The sequence below is a fragment of the Lissotriton vulgaris genome, chromosome 8 (assembly GCF_964263255.1).
Source record: "Lissotriton vulgaris chromosome 8, aLisVul1.2, whole genome shotgun sequence".
NCBI lineage: Eukaryota > Metazoa > Chordata > Amphibia > Caudata > Salamandridae > Lissotriton > Lissotriton vulgaris.
The window spans coordinates 1,530,539,578-1,530,562,840 of NC_141696.1; the positions used below are offsets into that span (position 1 = coordinate 1,530,539,578).

The following is a 23,263-nucleotide window of genomic DNA, read 5'->3' on the forward strand; positions in this document are numbered from 1 at the left end:
AGGGGAAGTGGAATGTGATGCAGACAAGAGTTTACTTTACAAAAAAGGACGAAATGGGAAACATTCATAGTCAAACCTGAAGGCAAGATAGGTGGAAGAAAGTTTAAAAGGAGGACAGAAAGCAGCGTCTATGTTGAATTGATCATTTTGTAGATCAGTTGATAAAAATGTTGATTGAGAAAAAAGTACTACAGCTGATTACAGGACTTACTTTGTGAGAAACAAGGAACCTCTCAACAGTGCCGAAAACCAGGATTGAACCAGGGACCTTCAGATATTCAGTCTAACGCTCTCCCAACTGAGCTATTTTGGCCTGCTGCTAGCTGTAGTCTTCATACTTTGATTTGAACCATTTAACTAAATAGATGCATGACCTGGATATTTGACCTTATATGTTAGAGATATGTTTTAAGGAGTCCTGTATCATTCAGCAGTTAACTGGTGCAATGGGTAAATAATATTTTTGGGATCCAGGTTAGGTCATTTTTTTTTTTAACTCCGAATGGACTAGCACTATATTACCCAGACGTATTTGGCATGAGTAGGTAAGCAATGTCATCTGACTACTGACATCTGTATTCAAGGGGAAGTGGAAGGTAATGCAGACAAGAGTGTACTTTACAAAAAAGCATGAAATGGGAAATATTCATTGTCAAACCTGAAGGTAAGAGAGGTGGAAGCAAGTTTAGAAGGAGGACATAAAGCAAAGTCTATGTTAAATTGATTGTGTTGTAGATCAGTTGGAAAACATTCGATGAATAGAGAAAAAGTACTACAGCTGATTCCAAGACCTATTTTGTTAGAAGCAAGGAACCTCTCAACTGTGCCGAAACCCGGGATTGAACCAGGGACCTTTAGATCTTCAGTCTAACGCTCTCCCAACTGAGCTATTTCGGCCTTGTGATAGCTGGGGTCTTCATACTTTAATTTGAACCATTTAACAAAATAGATGCAGGACCTGGATTTTTAACCTCATATGGTAGAGATATGTTTTAAGGAGTCCTGTATCATTCTGCAGTTAACTGGTGCAATGGGTAAATAGCATTTTTGGGATCCAGGTTAGGTAGTTGTTTTTTAACTCTGAATGGACTAGCACTATATTACCCAGATATATTTGGCATGAGTAGGTAAGCAATGTCATCTGACTACTGACATCTGTGTTCAAGGGGAAGTGGAATGTGATGCAGACAAGAGTTTACTTTACAAAAAAGGACGAAATGGGAAACATTCATAGTCAAACCTGAAGGCAAGATAGGTGGAAGAAAGTTTAAAAGGAGGACAGAAAGCAAAGTCTATGTTGAATTGATCATTTTGTAGATCAGTTGATAAAAATGTTGATAGAGAAAAAAGTACTACAGCTGATTCCAAGACCTATTTTGTTAGAAGCAAGGAACCTCTCAACTGTGCCGAAACCCGGGATTGAATCAAGGACCTTTATATCTTCAATCTAACGCTCTCCCAACTGAGCTATTTCGGCCTGCTTATATTTGTGGTCTTCATACTTTAATTTAAACCATTTAACAAAATAGATGCAGGACCTGGATTTTTAACCTCATATGGTAGAGATATGTTTTAAGGAGTCCTGTATCATTCCGCAATTAACTGGTGCAATGGGTAAATAGCATTTTTGGGATCCAGGTTAGGTAGTTGTTTTTTTAACTCTGAATGGACTAGCACTATATTACCCAGATATATTTGGCATGATTAGGTAAGCAATGTCATCTGACTACTGACATCTGTGTTCAAGGGGAAGTGGAAGGTAATGCAGACAAGAGTTTACTTTACAAAAAAGCATGAAATGGGAAATATTCATTGTCAAACCTGAAGGTAAGAGAGGTGGAAGCAAGTTTAAAAGGAGGACATAAAGCAAAGTCTATGTTAAATTGATTGTGTTGTAGATCAGTTGGAAAACGTTGATGAATAGAGAAAAAGTACTACAGCTGATTCCAAGACCTATTTTGTTAGAAGCAAGGAACCTCTCAACTGTGCCGAAACCCGGGATTGAACCAGGGACCTTTAGATCTTCAGTCTAACGCTCTCCCAACTGAGCTATTTCGGCCTTCTGATAGCTGGGGTCTTCATACTTTAATTTGAACCATTTAACAAAATAGATGCAGGACCTGGATTTTTAACCTCATATGGTAGAGATATGTTTTAAGGAGTCCTGTATCATTCCGCAGTTAACTGGTGCAATGGGTAAATAGCATTTTTGGGATCCAGGTTAGGTAGTTGTTTTTTTAACTCTGAATGGACTAGCACTATATTACCCAGATATATTTGGCATGAGTAGGTAAGCAATGTAATCTGACTACTGACATCTGTGTTCAAGGGGAAGTGGAATGTGATGCAGACAAGAGTTTACTTTACAAAAAAGGACGAAATGGGAAACATTCATAGTCAAACCTGAAGGCAAGATAGGTGGAAGAAAGTTTAAAAGGAGGACAGAAAGCAACGTCTATGTTGAATTGATCATTTTGTAGATCAGTTGATAAAAATGTTGATAGAGAAAAAAGTACTACAGCTGATTACAAGACTTACTTTGTGAGAAACAAGAAACCTCTCAACATTGCGGAAAACCGGGATTGAACGAGGGACCTTTAGATATTCAGTCTAACGCTCTCCCAACTGAGCTATTTCGGCCTGCTGCTAGCTGTAGTCTTCATACTTTGATTTTAACCATTTAACTAAATAGATGCATGACCTGGATATTTGACCTTATATGTTAGAGATATGTTTTAAGGAGTCCTGTATCATTCAGCAGTTAACTGGTGCAATGGGTAAATAATATTTTTGGGATCCAGGTTAGGTCATTTTTTTTTTAACTCCGAATGGACGATCACTATATTACCCAGACGTATTTGGCATGAGTAGGTAAGCAATGTCATCTGACTACTGACATCTGCATCTGTGTTCAAGGGGAAGTGGAAGGTAATGCAGACAAGAGTTTACTTTACAAAAAAGCATGAAATGGTTAATATTCATTGTCAAACCTGAAGGTAAGAGAGGTGGAAGCAGGTTTAGAAGGAGGACATAAAGCAAAGTCTATGTTAAATTGATTGTGTTGTAGATCAGTTGGAAAAAATTTGATGAATAGAGAAAAAGTACTACAGCTGATTCCAAGACCTATTTTGTTTGAAGCAAGGAACCTCTCATCTGTGCCGAAACCCAGGATTGAACCAGGGACCTTTAGATCTTCAGTCTAACGCTCTCCCAACTGAGCTATTTCGGCCTTCTGATAGCTGCGGTCTTCATACTTTAATTTGAACCATTTAACAAGATAGATGCAGGACCTGGATTTTTAACCTCATATGGTAGAGATATGTTTTAAGGAGTCCTGTATCATTCCGCAGTTAACTGGTGCAATGGGTAAATAGCATTTTGGGATCCAGGTTAGGTAGTTGTTTTTTTTAACTCTGAATGGACTAGCACTATATTACCCAGATATATTTGGCATGAGTAGGTAAGCAATGTCATCTGACTACTGACATCTGTGTTCAAGGAGAAGTGGAATGTGATGCAGACAAGAGTTTACTTTACAAAAAAGGACGAAATGGGAAACATTCATCGTCAAACCTGAAGGCAAGATAGGTGGAAGAAAGTTTAAAAGGAGGACAGAAAGCAACGTCTATGTTGAATTGATCATTTTGTAGATCAGTTGATAAAAATGTTGATTGAGAAAAAAGTACTACAGCTGATTACAGGACTTACTTTGTGAGAAACAAGGAACCTCTCAACAGTGCCGAAAACCAGGATTGAACCAGGGACCTTCAGATATTCAGTCTAACGCTCTCCCAACTGAGCTATTTTGGCCTGCTGCTATCTGTAGTCTTCATACTTTGATTTGAACCATTTAACTAAATAGATGCATGACCTGGATATTTGACCTTATATGTTAGAGATATGTTTTAAGGAGTCCTGTATCATTCAGCAGTTAACTGGTGCAATGGGTAAATAATATTTTTGGGATCCAGGTTAGGTCATTTTTTTTTTAACTCCGAATGGACTAGCACTATATTACCCAGACGTATTTGGCATGTGTAGGTAAGCAATGTCATCTGACTACTGACATCTGTATTCAAGGGGAAGTGGAAGGTAATGCAGACAAGAGTGTACTTTACAAAAAAGCATGAAATGGGAAATATTCATTGTCAAACCTGAAGGTAAGAGAGGTGGAAGCAAGTTTAGAAGGAGGACATAAAGCAAAGTCTATGTTAAATTGATTGTGTTGTAGATCAGTTGGAAAACATTCGATGAATAGAGAAAAAGTACTACAGCTGATTCCAAGACCTATTTTGTTAGAAGCAAGGAACCTCTCAACTGTGCCGAAACCCGGGATTGAACCAGGGACATTTAGATCTTCAGTCTAACGCTCTCCCAACTGAGCTATTTCGGCCTTGTGATAGCTGGGGTCTTCATACTTTAATTTGAACCATTTAACAAAATAGATGCAGGACCTGGATTTTTAACCTCATATGGTAGAGATATGTTTTAAGGAGTCCTGTATCATTCCGCAATTAACTGGTGCAATGGGTAAATAGCATTTTTGGGATCCAGGTTAGGTAGTTGTTTTTTTAACTCTGAATGGACTAGCACTATATTACCCAGATATTTTTGGCATGAGTAGGTAAGCAATGTCATCTGACTACTGACATCTGTGTTCAAGGGGAAGTGGAATGTGATGCAGACAAGAGTTTACTTTACAAAAAAGGACGAAATGGGAAACATTCATAGTCAAACCTGAAGGCAAGATAGGTGGAAGAAAGTTTAAAAGGAGGACAGAAAGCAAAGTCTATGTTGAATTGATCACTTTGTAGATCAGTTGATAAAAATGTTGATAGAGAAAAAAGTACTACAGCTGATTCCAAGACCTATTTTGTTAGAAGCAAGGAACCTCTCAACTGTGCCGAAACCCGGGATTGAATGAAGGACCTTTATATCTTCAATCTAACGCTCTCCCAACTGAGCTATTTCGGCCTGCTTATATTTGTGGTCTTCATACTTTAATTTAAACCATTTAACAAAATAGATGCAGGACCTGGATTTTTAACCTCATATGGTAGAGATATGTTTTAAGGAGTCCTGTATCATTCCGCAATTAACTGGTGCAATGGGTAAATAGCATTTTTGGGATCCAGGTTAGGTAGTTGTTTTTTTAACTCTGAATGGACTAGCACTATATTACCCAGATATATTTGGCATGATTAGGTAAGCAATGTCATCTGACTACTGACATCTGTGTTCAAGGGGAAGTGGAAGGTAATGCAGACAAGAGTTTACTTTACAAAAAAGCATGAAATGGGAAATATTCATTGTCAAACCTGAAGGTAAGAGAGGTGGAAGCAAGTTTAGAAGGAGGACATAAAGCAAAGTCTATGTTAAATTGATTGTGTTGTAGATCAGTTGGAAAAAATTTGATGAATAGAGAAAAAGTACTACAGCTGATTCCAAGACAAATTTTGTAAGAAGCAAGGTACCTCTCATCTATGCCGAAACCCGGGATTGAACCTAGGACCTTTAGATCTTCGGTCTAACGCTCTCCCAACTGAGCTATTTCGGCCTTCTAATAGCTGGGGTCTTCATACTTTAATTTGAACCATTTAACAAAATAGATGCAGGACCTGGATTTTTAACCTCATATGGTAGAGATATGTTTTAAGGAGTCCTGTATCATTCCGTAGTTAACTGGTGCAATGGGTAAATAGCATTTTTGGGATCCAGGTTAGGTAGTTGTTTTTTTAACTCTGAATGGACTAGCACTATATTACCCAGATATATTTGGCTTGAGTAGGTAAGCAATGTCATCTGACTACTGACATCTGTGTTCAAGGGGAAGTGGAATGTGATGCAGACAAGAGTTTACTTTACAAAAAAGGACGAAATGGGAAACATTCATAGTCAAACCTGAACGCAAGAACAGTGGAAGAAAGTTTAAAAGGAGGACAGAAAGCAAAGTCTATGTTGAATTGATAATTTTGTAGATCAGTTGATAAAAATGTTGATAGAGAAAAAAGTACTACAGCTGATTCCAAGAGCTATTTTGTTAGAAGCAAGGAACCTCTCAACTGTGCCGAAACCCGGGATTGAATCAGGGGCCTTTATATCTTCAGTCTAACGCTCTCCCAACTGAGCTATTTCGGCCTACTTATATTTGTGGTCTTCATACTTTAATTTAAACCATTTAACAAAATAGATGCAGGACCTGGATTTTTAACCTCATATGGTAGAGATATGTTTTAAGGAGTCCTGTATCATTCCGCAATTAACTGGTGCAATGGGTAAATAGCATTTTTGGGATCCAGGTTAGGTAGTTGTTTTTTTAACTCTGAATGGACTAGCACTATATTACCCAGATATATTTGGCATGAGTAGGTAAGCAATGTCATCTGACTACTGACATCTGTGTTCAAGGGGAAGCGGAAGGTAATGCAGACAAGAGTTTACTTTACAAAAAAGCATGAAATGGTTAATATTCATTGTCAAACCTGAAGGTAAGAGAGGTGGAAGCAGGTTTAGAAGGAGGACATAAAGCAAAGTCTATGTTAAATTGATTGTGTTGTAGATCAGTTGGAAAAAATTTGATGAATAGAGAAAAAGTACTACAGCTGATTTCAAGACCTATTTTGTTTGAAGCAAGGAACCTCTCATCTGTGCCGAAACCCAGGATTGAACCAGGGACCTTTAGATCTTCTGTCTAACGCTCTCCCAACTGAGCTATTTCGGCCTTCTGATAGCTGCGGTCTTCATACTTTAATTTGAACCATTTAACAAAATAGATGCAGGACCTGGATTTTTAACCTCATATGGTAGAGATATGTTTTAAGGAGTCCTGTATCATTCCGCAGTTAACTGGTGCAATGGGTAAATAGCATTTTTGGGATCCAGGTTAGGTAGTTGTTTTTTTTAACTCTGAATGGACTAGCACTATATTACCCAGATATATTTGGCATGAGTAGGTAAGCAATGTCATCTGACTGCTGACATCTGTGTTCAAGGGGAAGTGGAATGTGATGCAGACAAGAGTTTACTTTACAAAAAAGGATGAAATGGGAAACATTCATAGTCAAACCTGAAGTCAAGATAGGTGGAAGAAAGTTTAAAAGGAGGACAGAAAGCAAAGTCTATGTTGAATTGATAATTTTGTAGATCAGTTGATAAAAATGTTGATAGAGAAAAAAGTACTACAGCTGATCCCAAGACCTATTTTGTTAGAAGCAAGGAACCTCTCAACTGTGCCGAAACCCGGGATTGAATCAGGGGCCTTTATATCTTCAGTCTAACGCTCTCCCAACTGAGCTATTTCGGCCTACTTATATTTGTGGTCTTCATACTTTAATTTAAACCATTTAACAAAATAGATGCAGGACCTGGATTTTTAACCTCATATGGTAGAGATATGTTTTAAGGAGTCCTGTATCATTCCGCAATTAACTGGTGCAATGGGTAAATAGCATTTTTGGGATCCAGGTTAGGTAGTTGTTTTTTTTAACTCTGAATGGACTAGCACTATATTACCCAGATATATTTGGCATGAGTAGGTAAGCAATGTCATCTGACTACTGACATCTGTGTTCAAGGGGAAGCGGAAGGTAATGCAGACAAGAGTTTACTTTACAAAAAAGCATGAAATGGGAAATATTCATTGTCAAACCTGAAGGTAAGAGAGGTGGAAGCAAGTTTAGAAGGAGGACATAAAGCAAAGTCTATGTTGAATTGATCATTTTGTAGATCAGTTGATAAAAATGTTGATAGAGAAAAAAGTACTACAGCTGATCCCAAGACCTATTTTGTTAGAAGCAAGGAACCTCTCAACTGTGCCAAAACCCGGGATTGAACCAGGGACCTTTAGATCTTCAGTCTAACGCTCTCCCAACTGAGCTATTTCGGCCTGCTTATAGCTGTGGTCTTCATTCTTTAATTTAAACCGTTCAACGAAATAGATGCAGGACCTGGATTTTTAACCTCATATGGTAGAGATATGTTTTAAGGAGTCCTGTATCATTCCCCAGTTAACTGGTGCAATGGGTGAATAGCATTTTTGGGATCCAGGTTAGGTAGTTGTTTTTTTAACTCTGAATGGACTAGCACTATATTACCCAGATATATTTGGCATGAGTAGGTAAGCAATGTCATCTGACTACTGACATCTGTGTTCAAGGGGAAGTGGAATGTGATGCAGACAAGAGTTTACTTTACAAAAAAGGACTAAATGGGAAACATTCATAGTCAAACCTGAAGGCAAGATAGGTGGAAGAAAGTTTAAAAGGAGGACAGAAAGCAAAGTCTATGTTGAATTGATCATTTTGTAGATCAGTTGATAAAAATGTTGATAGAGAAAAAAGTACTACAGCTCATTCCAAGACCTATTTTGTTAGAAGCAAGGAATCTCTCAACTGTGCCGAAACCCAGGATTGAACGAGGGACCTTTAGATATTCAGTCTAACGCTCTCCCAACTGAGCTATTTCGGCCTGCTGCTAGCTGTAATCTTCATACTTTGATTTTAACCATTTAATTAAATAGATGCATGACCTGGATATTTGACCTTATATGTTAGAGATATGTTTTAAGGAGTCCTGTATCATTCAGCAGTTAACTGGTGCAATGGGTAAATAATATTTTTGGGATCCAGGTTAGGTCATTTGTTTTTTTAACTCCGAATGGACGATCACTATATTACCCAGACGTATTTGGCATGAGTAGGTAAGCAATGTCATCTGACTACTGACATCTGTGTTCAAGTGGAAGTGGAAGGTAATGCAGACAAGAGTTTACTTTACAAAAAAGCATGAAATGGGAAATATTCATTGTCAAACCTGAAGGTAAGAGAGGTGGAAGCAAGTTTAGAAGGAGGACATAAAGCAAAGTCTATGTTAAATTGATTGTGTTGTAGATCAGTTGGAAAACGTTGATGAATAGAGAAAAAGTACTACAGCTGATTCCAAGACCTATTTTGTTAGAAGCAAGGAACCTCTCAACTGTGCCAAAAACCGGGATTGAACCAGGGAACTTTAGATCTTCAGTCGAACGCTCTCCCAACTGAGCTATTTCGGCCTTCTGATAGCTGGGGTCTTCATACTTTAATTTGAACCATTTAACAAAATAGATGCAGGACCTGGATTTTTAACCTCATATGGTAAAGATATGTTTTAAGGAGTCCTGTATCATTCCGCAGTTAACTGGTGCAATGGGTAAATAGCATTTTTGGGATCCAGGTTAGGTAGTTGTTTTTTTAACTCTGAATGGACTAGCACTATATTACCCAGATATATTTGGCATGAGTAGGTAAGCAATGTCATCTGACTACTGACATCTGTGTTCAAGGGGAAGTGGAAGGTAATGCAGACAAGAGTTTACTTTACAAAAAAGCATGAAATGGGAAATATTCATTGTCAAACCTGAAGGTAAGAGAGGTGGAAGCAAGTTTAGAAGGAGGACATAAAGCAAAGTCTATGTTAAATTGGTTCTGTTGTAGATCAGTTGGAAAACTTTGATGAATAGAGAAAAAGTACTACAGCTGATTCCAAGACCTATTTTTGTAGAAGCAAGGAACCTCTCAACTGTGCCGAAACCTGGGATTGAACCAGGTACCTTTAGATCTTCAGTCTAACGCTCTCTCAACTGAGCTATTTCGGCCTTCTGATAGCTGGGGTCTTCATACTTTAATTTGAACCATTTAACAAAATAGATGCAGGACCTGGATTTTTAACCTCATATGGTAGAGATATGTTTTAAGGAGTCCTCTATCATTCCGCAGTTAACTGGTGCAATGGGTAAATAGCATTTTTGGGATCCAGGTTAGGTAGTTGTTTTTTTAACTCTGAATGGACTAGCACTATATTACCCAGATATATTTGGCATGAGTAGGTAAGCAATGTCATCTGACTACTGACATCTGTGTTCAAGGGGAAGTGGAATGTGATGCAGACAAGAGTTTACTTTACAAAAAAGGACAAAATGAGAAACATTGATTGTCAAACCTGAAGGCAAGATAGGTGGAAGAAAGTTTAAAAGGAGGACAGAAAGCAAAGTCTATGTTGAATTGATCATTTTGTAGATCAGTTGATAAAAATGTTGAAAGAGAAAAAAGTACTACAGCTGATTCCAAGACCTATTTTGTTAGAAGCAAGGAACTTCTCAACTGTACCTAAACAGGGGATTGAACCAGGGACCTTTAGATCTTCAGTCTAATGCTCTCCCAAATGAGCTATTTTGGCCTGCTTATATCTGTGGTCTTCATACTTTAATTTAAACCATTTAACAAAATAGATGCAGGACCTGGATTTTTAACCTCATATGGTAGAGATATGTTTTAAGGAGTCCTGTATCATTCCGCAATTAACTGGTGCAATGGGTAAATAGCATTTTTGGGTTCCAGGTTAGGTAGTTGTTTTTTTAACTCTGAATGGACTAGCACTATATTACCCAGATATATTTGGCATGAGTAGGTAAGCAATGTCATCTGACTACTGACATCTGTGTTCAAGGGGAAGTGGAATGTGATGCAGACAAGAGTTTACTTTACAAAAAAGGACAAAATGAGAAACATTGATTGTCAAACCTGAAGGCAAGATAGGTGGAAGAAAGTTTAAAAGGAGGACAGAAAGCAAAGTCTATGTTGAATTGATCATTTTGTAGATCAGTTGATAAAAATGTTGAAAGAGAAAAAAGTACTACAGCTGATTCCAAGACCTATTTCGTTAGAAGCAAGGAACTTCTCAACTATACCTAAACAGGGGATTGAACCAGGGACCTTTAGATCTTCAGCCTAATGCTCTCCCAACTGAGCTATTTTGGCCTGCTTATATCTGTGGTCTTCATACTTTAATTTAAACCATTTAACAAAATAGATGCAGGACCTGGATTTTTAACCTCATATGGTAGAGATATGTTTTAAGGAGTCCTGTATCATTCCGCAATTAACTGGTGCAATGGGTAAATAGCATTTTTGGGTTCCAGGTTAGGTAGTTGTTTTTTTAACTCTGAATGGACTAGCACTATATTACCCAGATATATTTGGCATGAGTAGGTAAGCAATGTCATCTGACTACTGACATCTGTGTTCAAGGGGAAGTGGAAGGTAATGCGGACAAGAGTTTACTTTACAAAAAAGCATGAAATGGGAAATATTAATTGTCAAACCTGAAGGTAAGAGAGGTGGAAGCAAGTTTAGAAGGAGGACATAAAGCAAAGTCTATGTTGAATTGATTGTGTTGTAGATCAGTTGGAAAAAATTTGATGAATAGAGAAAAAGTACTACAGCTGATTCCAAGACCTATTTTGTTAGAAGCAAGGAACTTCTCAACTGTGCCGAAACCCGGGATTGAACCAGAGACCTTTAGATCTTCAGTCTAACGCTCTCCCAACTGAGCTATTTCGGCCTTCTGATAGCTGGGGTCTTCATACTTTAATTTGAACCATTTAACAAAATAGATGCAGGACCTGGAGTTTTTAACCTCATATGGTAGAGATATGTTTTAAGGAGTCCTGTATCATTCCGCAGTTAACTGGTGCAATGGGTAAATAATATTTTTGGGATCCAGGTTAGGTCATTTTTTTTTTTAACTCCGAATGGACTAGCACTATATTACCCAGAAGTATTTGGCATGAGTAGGTAAGCAATGTCATCTGACTACTGACATCTGTGTTCAAGGGGAAGTGGAAGGTAATGCAGACAACAGTTTACTTTACAAAAAAGCATGAAATGGGAAATATTCATTGTCAAGCCTGAAGGTAAGAAAGGTGGAAGCAAGTTTAGAAGGAGGACATAAAGCAAAGTCTATGTTAAATTGATTGTGTTGTAGATCAGTTAGAAAAAATTTGATGAACAGAGAAAAAGTACCTCAGGTGATTCCAAGACCTATTTTGTTAGAAGCATGGAACTTCTCATCTGTGCCGAAACCCGGGATTGAACAAGGGACCTTTAGATCTTCATTGTAACGCTCTCCCAACTGAGCTATTTCGGCCTTTTGATAGCTAGCGTCTTCATACTTTAATTTGAACCATTTAACAAAATAGATGCAGGACCTGGATTTTTAACCTCATATGGTAGAGATATGTTTTAAGGAGTCCTGTATCATTCCGCAATTAACTGGTGCAATAGGTAAATAGCATTTTTGGGATCCAGGTTAGGTAGTTGTTTTTTTAACGCTGAATGGACTAGCACTATATTACCAAGATATATTTGGCATGAGTAGGTAAGCAATGTCATCTGACTACTGACATCTGTGTTCAAGGGGAAGTGGAAGGTAATGCAGACAAGAGTTTACTTCACAAAAAAGCATGAAATGGGAAATATTCATTGTCAAACCTGAAGGTAAGAGAGGTGGATGCAAGTTTAGAAGGAGGACATAAAGCAAAGTCTATGTTAAATTGATTGTGTTGTAGATCAGTTGGAAAAAATTTGATGAATAGAGAAAAAGTACTACAGCCTATTCCAAGACCTATTCTGTTAGAAGCAAGGAACCTCTCAACTGTGCCGAAACCCGGGATTGAACGAGGGACCTTTAGATCTTCAGTCTAACGCTCTCCCAACTGAGCTATTTTGGCCTTCTGATAACTGGGGTCTTCATACTTTAATTTGAACCATTTAACAAAATAGATGCAGGACCTGGATTTTTAACCTCATATGGTAGAGATATGTTTTAAGGAGTCCTGTATCATTCCCCAGTTAACTGGTGCAATGGGTAAATAGCATTTTTGGGATCCAGGTTAGGTAGTTGTTTTTTTAACTCTGAATGGACTAGCACTATATTACCCAGATATATTTGGCATGAGTAGGTAAGCAATGTCATCTGACTACTGACATCTGTGTTCAAGGGGAAGTGGAATGTGATGCAGACAAGAGTTTGCTTTACAAAAAAGGATGAAATGGGAAACATTCATAGTCAAACCTGAAGGCAAGATAGGTGGAAGAAAGTTTAAAAGGAGGACAGAAAGCAAAGTCTATGTTGAATTGATCATTTTGTAGATCAGTTGATAAAAATGTTGATAGAGAAAAAAGTACTACAGCTGATTACAAGACTTACTTTGTGAGAAACAAGAAACCTCTCAACATTGCTGAAAACCGGGATTGAACCAGGGACCTTTAGATCTTCAGTCTAACGCTCTCCTAACTGAGCTATTTCGGCCTGCTGCTAGCTGTAGTCTTCATACTTTGCTTTGAACCATTTAACTAAATAGATGCATGACCTGGATATTTGACCTTATATGTTAGAGATATGTTTTAAGGAGTCCTGTATCATTCAGCAGTTAACTGGTGCAATGGGTAAATAATATTTTTGGGATCCAGGTTAGGTCATTTTTTTTTTAACTCCGAATAGACTAGCACTATATTACCCAGATGTATTTGGCATGAGTAGGTAAGCAATGTCATCTGAATACTGACATCTGTGTTCAAGGGGAAGTGGAAGGTAATGATGACAAGAGTTTACTTTACAAAAAAGCATGAAATGGGAAATATTCATTGTCAAACCTGAAGGTAAGAGAGGTGGAAGCAAGTTTAGAAGGAGGACATAAAGCAAAGTCTATGTTAAATTGATTGTGTTGTAGATCAGTTGGAAAAAATTTGATGAATAGAGAAAAAGTACTACAGCTGATTCCAAGACCTATTTTGTTAGAAGCAAGGAACCTCTCATCTGTGCCGAATCCCAGGATTGAACCAGGGACCTTTAGATCTTCAGTCTAACGCTCTCCCAACTGAGCTATTTCGGCCTTCTGATAGCTGGGGTCTTCATACTTTAATTTGAACCATTTAACAAAATAGATGCAGGACCTGGATTTTTAACCTCATATGGTAGAGATATGTTTTAAGGAGTCCTGTATCATTCCGCAGTTAACTGGTGCAATGGGTAAATAGCATTTTTGGGATCCAGGTTAGGTAGTTGTTTTTTTAACTCTGAATGGACTAGCACTATATTACCCAGATATATTTGTCATGAGTAGGTAAGCAATGTCATCTGACTACTGACATCTGTGTTCAAGGGGAAGTGGAATGTGATGCAGACAAGAGTTTACTTTACAAAAAAGGACGAAATGGGAAACATTCATAGTCAAACCTGAAGGCAAGATAGGTGGAAGAAAGTTTAAAAGGTGGACAGAAAGCAAAGTCTATGTTGAATTGATCATTTTGTAGATCAGTTGATAAAAATGTTGATAGAGAAAAAAGTACTACAGCTGATTCCAAAACCTATTTTGTTAGAAGCAAGGAACCTCTCAACTGTGCCGAAACCCGGTATTGAACCAGGGACCTTTAGATCTTCAGTCTAACGCTCTCCCAACTGAGCTATTTCGGCCTGCTTTTTTCTGTGGTCTTCATACTTTAATTTAAACCATTTAACAAAATAGATGCAGGACCTGGATTTTTAACCTCATATGGTAGAGATATGTTTGAAGGAGTCCTGTATCATTCCCTAGTTAACTGGTGCAATGGGGAAATAGCATTTTTGGGATCCAGGTTAGGTAGTTGTTTTTTTAACTCTGAATGGACTAGCACTATATTACCCAGATATATTTGGCATGAGTAGGTAAGCAATGTCATCCTACTACTGACATCTGTGTTCAAGGGGAAGTGGAATGTGATGCAGACAAGAGTTTACTTTACAAAAATCATGAAATGGGAAATATTCATTGTCAAACCTGAAGGTAAGAGAGGTGGAAGCAAGTTTAGAAGGAGGACATAAAGCAAAGTCTATGTTAAATTGATTGTGTTGTAGATCAGTTGAGAAAAATGTTGATAGAGAAAAAAGTACTACAGCTGATTCCAAGACCTATTTTGTTAGAAGCAAGGAACCTCTCAACTGTGCCGAAACCCGGGATTGAACCAGGGACCTTTAGATCTTCAGTCTAACGCCCTCCCAACTGAGCTATTTTGGCCTGCTGCTATCTGTAGTCTTCATACTTTGATTTGAACCATTTAACTAAATAGATGCATGACCTGGATATTTGACCTTATATGTTAGACATATGTTTTAAGGAGTCCTGTATCATTCAGCAGTTAACTGGTGCAATGGGTAAATAATATTTTTGGGATCCAAGTTAGGTAATTTTTTTTTTTTTTTACTCCGAAAGGACTAGCACTATATTACCCACACGTATTTGGCATGAGTAGATAAGCAATGTCATCTGACTACTGACGTCTGTGTTCCAGGGGAAGTGGAAGGTAATGCAGACAAGAGTTTACTTTACAAAAATCATGAAATGGGAAATATTCATTGTCAAACCTGAAGGTAAGAGAGCTGGAAGCAAGTTTAGAAGGAGGACATAAAGCAAAGTCTATGTTAAATTGATTGTGTTGTAGATCAGTTGATAAAAATGTTGATAGAGAAAACAGTACTACAGCTGATTCCAAGACCTATTTTGTTAGAAGCAAGGAACCTCTCAACTGTGCCGAAACCCGGGATTGAACCAGGCACCTTTTGATCTTCAGTCTAACGCTCTCCCAACTGAGCTATTTTGGCCTGCTGCTAGCTGTAGTCTTCATACTTTGATTTGAACCATTTAACTAAATAGATGCATGACCTGGATATTTGACCTTATATGTTAGAGATATGTTTTAAGGAGTCCTGCATCATTCAGCAGTTAACTGGTGCAATGGGTAAATAATATTTTTGTGATCCAGGTTAGGTCATTTTTTTTTTAACTCCGAATGGACTAGCACTATATTACCCAGACGTATTTGGCATGAGTAGGTAAGCAATGTCATCTGACTACTGACATCTGTGTTCAAGGGGAAGTGGAATGTGATGCAGACAAGAGTTTACTTTACAAAAAAGGACGAAATGGGAAACATTCATAGTCAAACCTGAAGGCAACATAGGTGGAAGAAAGTTTAAAAGGAGGACAGAAAGCAAAGTCTATGTTGAATTGATCATTTTGTAGATCAGTTGATAAAAATGTTGATAGAGAAAAAAGTACTACAGCTGATTCCAAGACCTATTTTGTTAGAAGCAAGGAACCTCTCAACTGTGCCGAAACCCAGGATTGAACCAGGGACCTTTAGATCTTCAGTCTAACCCTCTCCCAACTGAGCTATTTCGGCCTGCTTATTGCTGTGGTCTTCATACTTTAATTTAAACTATTTAACGAAATAGATGCAGGACCTGGATTTTTAACCTCATATGGTAGAGATATGTTTTAGGGAGTCCTGTATCATTCCGCAATTAACTGGTGCAATGGGTAAATAATATTTTTGGGATCCAGGTTAGGTCATTTTTTTTTTTTAACTCCGAATGGACTAGCACTATATTACCCAGACGTATTTGGCATGAGTAGGTAAGCAATGTCATCTGACTACTGACATCTGTGTTCAAGGGGAAGTGGAAGGTAAGGCAGACAAGAGTTTACTTTACAAAAAAGCATGAAATGGGAAATATACATTGTCAAACCTGAAGGTAAGAGAGGTGGAAGCAAGTTTAGAAGGAGGACATAAAGCAAAGTCTATGTTAAATTGATTGTGTTGTAGATCAGTTGGAAAACTTTGATGAATAGAGAAAAAGTGCTACAGCTGATTCCAAGACCTATTTTGTTAGAAGCAAGGAACCTCTCAACTGTGCCGAAACCCGGGATTGAACCAGGGACCTTTAGATCTTCAGTCTAACGCTCTCCCAACTGAGCTATTTCTGCCTTCTGATAGCTGGGGTCTTCATACTTTAATTTGAACCATTTAACAAAATAGATGCAGGACCTGGATTTTTAACCTCATATGGTAGAGATATGTTTTAAGGAGTCCTGTATCATTCCGCAATTAACTGGTGCAATGGGTAAATAGCATTTTTGGGATCCAGGTTAGGTAGTTGTTTTTTTAACTCTGAATGGACTAGCACTATATTACCCAGATATATTTGGCATGAGTAGGTAAGCAATGTCATCTGACTACTGACATCTGTGTTCAAGGGGAAGCGGAAGGTAATGCAGACAAGAGTTTACTTTACAAAAAAGCATGAAATGGGAAATATTTATTGTCAAACCTGAAGGTAAGTGAGGTGGAAGCAAGTTTAGAAGGAGGACATAAAGCAAAGTCTATGTTAAATTGATTGTGTTGTAGATCAGTTGGAAAAAATTTGATGAATAGAGAAAAAGTACTACAGCTGATTCCAAGACCTATTTTGTTAGAAGCAAGGAACCTCTCAAATGTGCCGAAACCTGGGATTGAACCAGGGACCTTTAGATCTTCAGTCTAACGCTCTCCCAACTGAGCTATTTCGACCTTCTGATAGCTGGGTCTTCATATTTTAATTTGAACCAATTAACAAAATAGATGCAGGACCTGGATTTTTAACCTCATATGGTAGAGATATGTTTTAAGGAGTCCTGTATCATTCCCCAGTTAACTGGTGCAATGGGTAAATAGCATTTTTGGGATCCAGGTTAGGTAGTTGTTTTTTTAACTCTGAATGGACTAGCACTATATTACCCAGATATATTTGGCATGAGTAGGTAAGCAATGTCATCTGACTACTGACATCTGTGTTCAAGGGGAAGTGGAATGTGATGCAGACAAGAGTTTACTTTACAAAAAAGCATGAAATGGGAAATATTCATTGTCAAACCTGAAGGTAAGAGAAGTCGAAGCAAGTTTAGAAGGAGGACATAAAGCAAAGTCTATGTTAAATTGATTGTGTTGTAGATCAGTTGGAAAAAATTTGATGAATAGAGAAAAAGTAGTACAGCTGATTCCAAGACCTATTTTGTTAGAAGCAAGGAACCTCTCAACTGTGCCGAAACCCGGGATTGAATGAAGGACCTTTAGATTTTCAATCTAACGCTCTCCCAACTGAGCTATTTCGGCCTGCTTATATTTGTGGTCTTCATACTTTAATTTAAACCATTTAACAAAATAGATGCAGGACCTGGATATTTAACCGCATATGGTAGAGATATGTTTTAAGGACTCCTGTATCATTCCTCAATTAACTGGTGCAATGGGTAAATAGCATTTTTGGGATCCAGGTTAGGTAGTTGTTTTTTTAACTCTGAATGGACTAGCACTATATTACCCAGATATATTTGGCATGATTAGGTAAGCAATGTCATCTGACTACTGACATCTGTGTTCAAGATGAAGTGGAAGGTAATGCAGACAAGAGTTTACTTTACAAAAAAGCATGAAATGGGAAATATTCATTGTCAAACCTGAAGGTAAGAGAAGTCGAAGCAAGTTTAGAAGGAGGACATAAAGCAAAGTCTATGTTAAATTGATTGTGTTGTAGATCAGTTGGTAAAAATTTGATGAATAGAGAAAAAGTAGTACAGCTGATTCCAAGACCTATTTTGTTAGAAGCAAGGAACCTCTCAACTGTGCCGAAACCTGGGATTGAACCAGGGACCTTTAGATCTTCAGTCTAACGCTCTCCCAACTGAGCTATTTCAGCCTTCTGATAGCTGGGGTTTTCATACTTTAATTTGAACCATTTAACAAAATAGATGCAGGACCTGGATTTTTAACCTCATATGGTAGAGATATGTTTTAAGGAGTCCTGTATCATTCCCCAGTTAACTGGTGCAATGGGTAAATAGCATTTTTGGGATCCAGGTTAGGTAGTTGTTTTTTTAACTCTGAATGGACTAGCACTATATTACCCAGATATATTTGGCATGAGTAGGTAAGCAATGTCATCTGACTACTGACATCTGTGTTCAAGGGGAAGTGGAATGTGATGCAGACAAGAGTTTACTTAACAAAAAAGGACGAAATGGGAAACATTCATAGTCAAACCTGAAGGCAAGATAGGTGGAAGAAAGTTTAAAAGGAGGACAGAAAGCAAAGTCTATGTTGAATTGATCATTTTGTAGATCAGTTGATAAAAATGTTGATAGAGAAAAAAGTACTACAGCTGATTCCAAGATCTATTTCGTTTGAAGCAAGGAACCTCTCAACTGTGCCGAAACCCAGGATTGAACCAGGGACCTTTAGATCTTCAGTCTAACGCCCTCCCAACTGAGCTATTTCGGCCTGCTTATAGCTGTGGTCTTCCTACTTTAATTTAAACCATTTAACGAAATAGATGCAGGACCTGGATTTTTAACCTCATATGGTAGAGATATGTTTTAAGGAGTCCTGTATCATTCCGCAATTAACTGGTGCAATGGGTAAATAATATTTTTGGGATCCAGGTTAGGTCATTTTTTTTTTTAACTCCGAATGGACTAGCACTATATTACCCAGACGTATTTGGCATGAGTAGGTAAGCAATGTCATCTGACTACTGACATCTGTGTTCAAGGGGAAGTGGAAAGTAATGCAGACAAGAGTTTACTTTACAAAAAAGCATGAAATGGGAAATATTCATTGTCAAACCTGAAGGTAAGAGTGGTGGAAGCAAGTTTAGAAGGAGGACATAAAGCAAAGTCTATGTTAAATTGATTGTGTTGTAGATCAGTTGGAAAACTTTGATGAATAGAGAAAAAGTACTACAGCTGATTCCAAGACCTATTTTGTGAGAAACAAGAAACCTCTCAACATTGCCAAAAACCGGGATTGAACCAGGGACCTTTAGATATTCAGCCTAACGCTCTCCCAACTGAGCTATTTCGGCCTGCTGCTAGCTGTAAGCTTCATACTTTGATTTGAACCATTTAACTAAATAGATGCATGACCTGGATATTTGACCTTATATGTTAGAGATATGTTTTAAGGAGTCTGTATCATTCAGCAGTTAACTGGTGCAATGGGTAAATAATATTTTTGGGATCCAGGTTAGGTCATTTTTTTTTTTAACTCCGAATGGACTATCACTATATTACCCAGACGTATTTGGCATGAGTAGGTAAGCAATGTCATCTGACTCCTGACATCTGTGTTCAAGGGGAAGTGGAAGTTAATGCAGACAAGAGTTTACTTTACAAAAAAGCATGAAATGGGAAATATTCATTGTCAAACCTGAAGGTAAGAGAGGTGGAAGCAAGTTTAGAAGGAGGACATAAAGCAAAGTCTATGTTAAATTGATTGTGTTGTAGATCAGTTGGAAAAAATTTGATGAATAGAGAAAAAGTACTACAGCTGATTCCAAGACCTATTTTGTTAGAAGCAATGAACCTCTCAAATGTGCCGAAACCTGGGATTGAACCAGGGACCTTTAGATCTTCAGTCTAATGCTCTCCCAACTGAGCTATTTCGGCCTTCTGATAGCTGGGTCTTCATACTTTAATTTGAACCATTTAACAAAATAGATGCAGGACCTGGATTTTTAACCTCATATGGTAGAGATATGTTTTAAGGAGTCCTGTATCATTCCCCAGTTAACTGGTGCAATGGGTAAATAGCATTTTTGGGATCCAGGTTAGGTAGTTGTTTTTTTAACTCTGAATGGACTAGCACTATATTACCCAGATATATTTGGCATGAGTAGGTAAGCAATGTCATCTGACTACTGACATCTTTGTTCAAGGGGAAGTGGAATGTGATGCAGACAAGAGTTTACTTTACAAAAAAGCATGAAATGGGAAATATTCATTGTCAAACCTGAAGGTAAGAGAAGTCGAAGCAAGTTTAGAAGGAGGACATAAAGCAAAGTCTATGTTAAATTGATTGTGTTGTAGATCAGTTGGAAAAAATTTGATGAATAGAGAAAAAGTAGTACAGCTGATTCCAAGACCTATTTTGTTAGAAGCAAGGAACCTCTCAACTGTGCCGAAACCCGGGATTGAATGAAGGACCTTTAGATTTTCAATCTAACGCTCTCCCAACTGAGCTATTTCGGCCTGCTTATATTTGTGGTCTTCATACTTTAATTTAAACCATTTAACAAAATAGATGCAGGACCTGGATATTTAACCGCATATGGTAGAGATATGTTTTAAGGACTCCTGTATCATTCCTCAATTAACTGGTGCAATGGGTAAATAGCATTTTTGGGATCCAGGTTAGGTAGTTGTTTTTTTAACTCTGAATGGACTAGCACTATATTACCCAGATATATTTGGCATGATTAGGTAAGCAATGTCATCTGACTACTGACATCTGTGTTCAAGATGAAGTGGAAGGTAATGCAGACAAGAGTTTACTTTACAAAAAAGCATGAAATGGGAAATATTCATTGTCAAACCTGAAGGTAAGAGAAGTCGAAGCAAGTTTAGAAGGAGGACATAAAGCAAAGTCTATGTTAAATTGATTGTGTTGTAGATCAGTTGGTAAAAATTTGATGAATAGAGAAAAAGTAGTACAGCTGATTCCAAGACCTATTTTGTTAGAAGCAAGGAACCTCTCAACTGTGCCGAAACCTGGGATTGAACCAGGGTCCTTTAGATCTTCAGTCTAACGCTCTCCCAACTGAGCTATTTCGGCCTTCTGATAGCTGGGGTTTTCATACTTTAATTTGAACCATTTAACAAAATAGATGCAGGACCTGGATTTTTAACCTCATATGGTAGAGATATGTTTTAAGGAGTCCTGTATCATTCCCCAGTTAACTGGTGCAATGGGTAAATAGCATTTTTGGGATCCAGGTTAGGTAGTTGTTTTTTTAACTCTGAATGGACTAGCACTATATTACCCAGATATATTTGGCATGAGTAGGTAAGCAATGTCATCTGACTACTGACATCTGTGTTCAAGGGGAAGTGGAATGTGATGCAGACAAGAGTTTACTTAACAAAAAAGGACGAAATGGGAAACATTCATAGTCAAACCTGAAGGCAAGATAGGTGGAAGAAAGTTTAAAAGGAGGACAGAAAGCAAAGTCTATGTTGAATTGATCATTTTGTAGATCAGTTGATAAAAATGTTGATAGAGAAAAAAGTACTACAGCTGATTCCAAGATCTATTTAGTTAGAAGCAAGGTACCTCTCAACTGTGCCGAAACCCAGGATTGAACCAGGGACCTTTAGATCTTCAGTCTAACGCCCTCCCAACTGAGCTATTTCGGCCTGCTTATAGCTGTGGTCTTCATACTTTAATTTAAACCATTTAACGAAATAGATGCAGGACCTGGATTTTTAACCTCATATGGTAGAGATATGTTTTAAGGAGTCCTGTATCATTCTGCAATTAACTGGTGCAATGGGTAAATAATATTTTTGGGATCCAGGTTAGGTCATTTTTTTTTTTAACTCCGAATGGACTAGCACTATATTACCCAGACGTATTTGGCATGAGTAGGTAAGCAATGTCATCTGACTACTGACATCTGTGTTCAAGGGGAAGTGGAAAGTAATGCAGACAAGAGTTTACTTTACAAAAAAGCATGAAATGGGAAATATTCGTTGTCAAACCTGAAGGTAAGAGAGGTGGAAGCAAGTTTAGAAGGAGGACATAAAGCAAAGTCTATGTTAAATTGATTGTGTTGTAGATCAGTTGGAAAACTTTGATGAATAGAGAAAAAGTACTACAGCTGATTCCAAGACCTATTTTGTGAGAAACAAGAAACCTCTCAACATTGCCAAAAACCGGGATTGAACCAGGGACCTTTAGATATTCAGCCTAACGCTCTCCCAACTGAGCTATTTCGGCCTGCTGCTAGCTGTAAGCTTCATACTTTGATTTGAACCATTTAACTAAATAGATGCATGACCTGGATATTTGACCTTATATGTTAGAGATATGTTTTAAGGAGTCTGTATCATTCAGCAGTTAACTGGTGCAATGGGTAAATAATATTTTTGGGATCCAGGTTAGGTCATTTTTTTTTTAACTCCGAATGGACTATCACTATATTACCCAGACGTACTTGGCATGAGTAGGTAAGCAATGTCATCTGACTCCTGACATCTGTGTTCAAGGGGAAGTGGAAGTTAATGCAGACAAGAGTTTACTTTACAAAAAAGCATGAAATGGGAAATATTCATTGTCAAACCTGAAGGTAAGAGAGGTGGAAGCAAGTTTAGAAGGAGGACATAAAGCAAAGTCTATGTTAAATTGATTGTGTTGTAGATCAGTTGGAAAACATTCGATGAATAGAGAAAAAGTACTACAGCTGATTCCAAGACCTATTTTGTTAGAAGCAAGGAACCTCTCAACTGTGCCGAAACCCAGGATTGAACCAGGGACCTTTAGATCTTCAGTCTAACGCTCTCCCAACTGAGCTATTTCAGCCTTCTAATAGCTGGGGTCTTCATACTTTAATTTGAACCATTTAACAAAATAGATGCAGGACCTGGATTTTTAACCTCATATGGTAGAGATATGTTTTAAGGAGTCCTGTATCATTCCGCAGTTAACTGGTGCAATGGGTAAATAGCATTTTTGGGGTCCAGGTTAGGTAGTTGTTTTTTTATCTCTGAATGGACTAGCACTGTATTACCCAGATATATTTGGCATGAGTAGGTAAGCAA

The 23,263-nt window shown here is 37.9% G+C and overlaps 5 non-coding genes across 5 annotated transcripts; all 5 read right to left on the reverse strand.

The window, feature by feature from the left end:
• Nucleotides 1-824: 824 nt before the first annotated feature.
• On the reverse strand, nucleotides 825-897 carry TRNAF-GAA (transfer RNA phenylalanine (anticodon GAA)). Its single transcript has one exon. It is a non-coding gene; the product is annotated as a tRNA-Phe (tRNA).
• A 1,089-nt stretch (nucleotides 898-1,986) lies between these two features.
• Nucleotides 1,987-2,059, reverse strand: TRNAF-GAA (transfer RNA phenylalanine (anticodon GAA)). Its single transcript has one exon. It is a non-coding gene; the product is annotated as a tRNA-Phe (tRNA).
• A 5,753-nt stretch (nucleotides 2,060-7,812) lies between these two features.
• On the reverse strand, nucleotides 7,813-7,885 carry TRNAF-GAA (transfer RNA phenylalanine (anticodon GAA)). Its single transcript has one exon. It is a non-coding gene; the product is annotated as a tRNA-Phe (tRNA).
• Nucleotides 7,886-20,040: 12,155 nt separating this feature from the next.
• Nucleotides 20,041-20,113, reverse strand: TRNAF-GAA (transfer RNA phenylalanine (anticodon GAA)). The gene has a single exon. It is a non-coding gene; the product is annotated as a tRNA-Phe (tRNA).
• A 1,092-nt stretch (nucleotides 20,114-21,205) lies between these two features.
• TRNAF-GAA (transfer RNA phenylalanine (anticodon GAA)) lies at nucleotides 21,206-21,278 on the reverse strand. Its single transcript has one exon. It is a non-coding gene; the product is annotated as a tRNA-Phe (tRNA).
• Nucleotides 21,279-23,263: the final 1,985 nt, after the last annotated feature.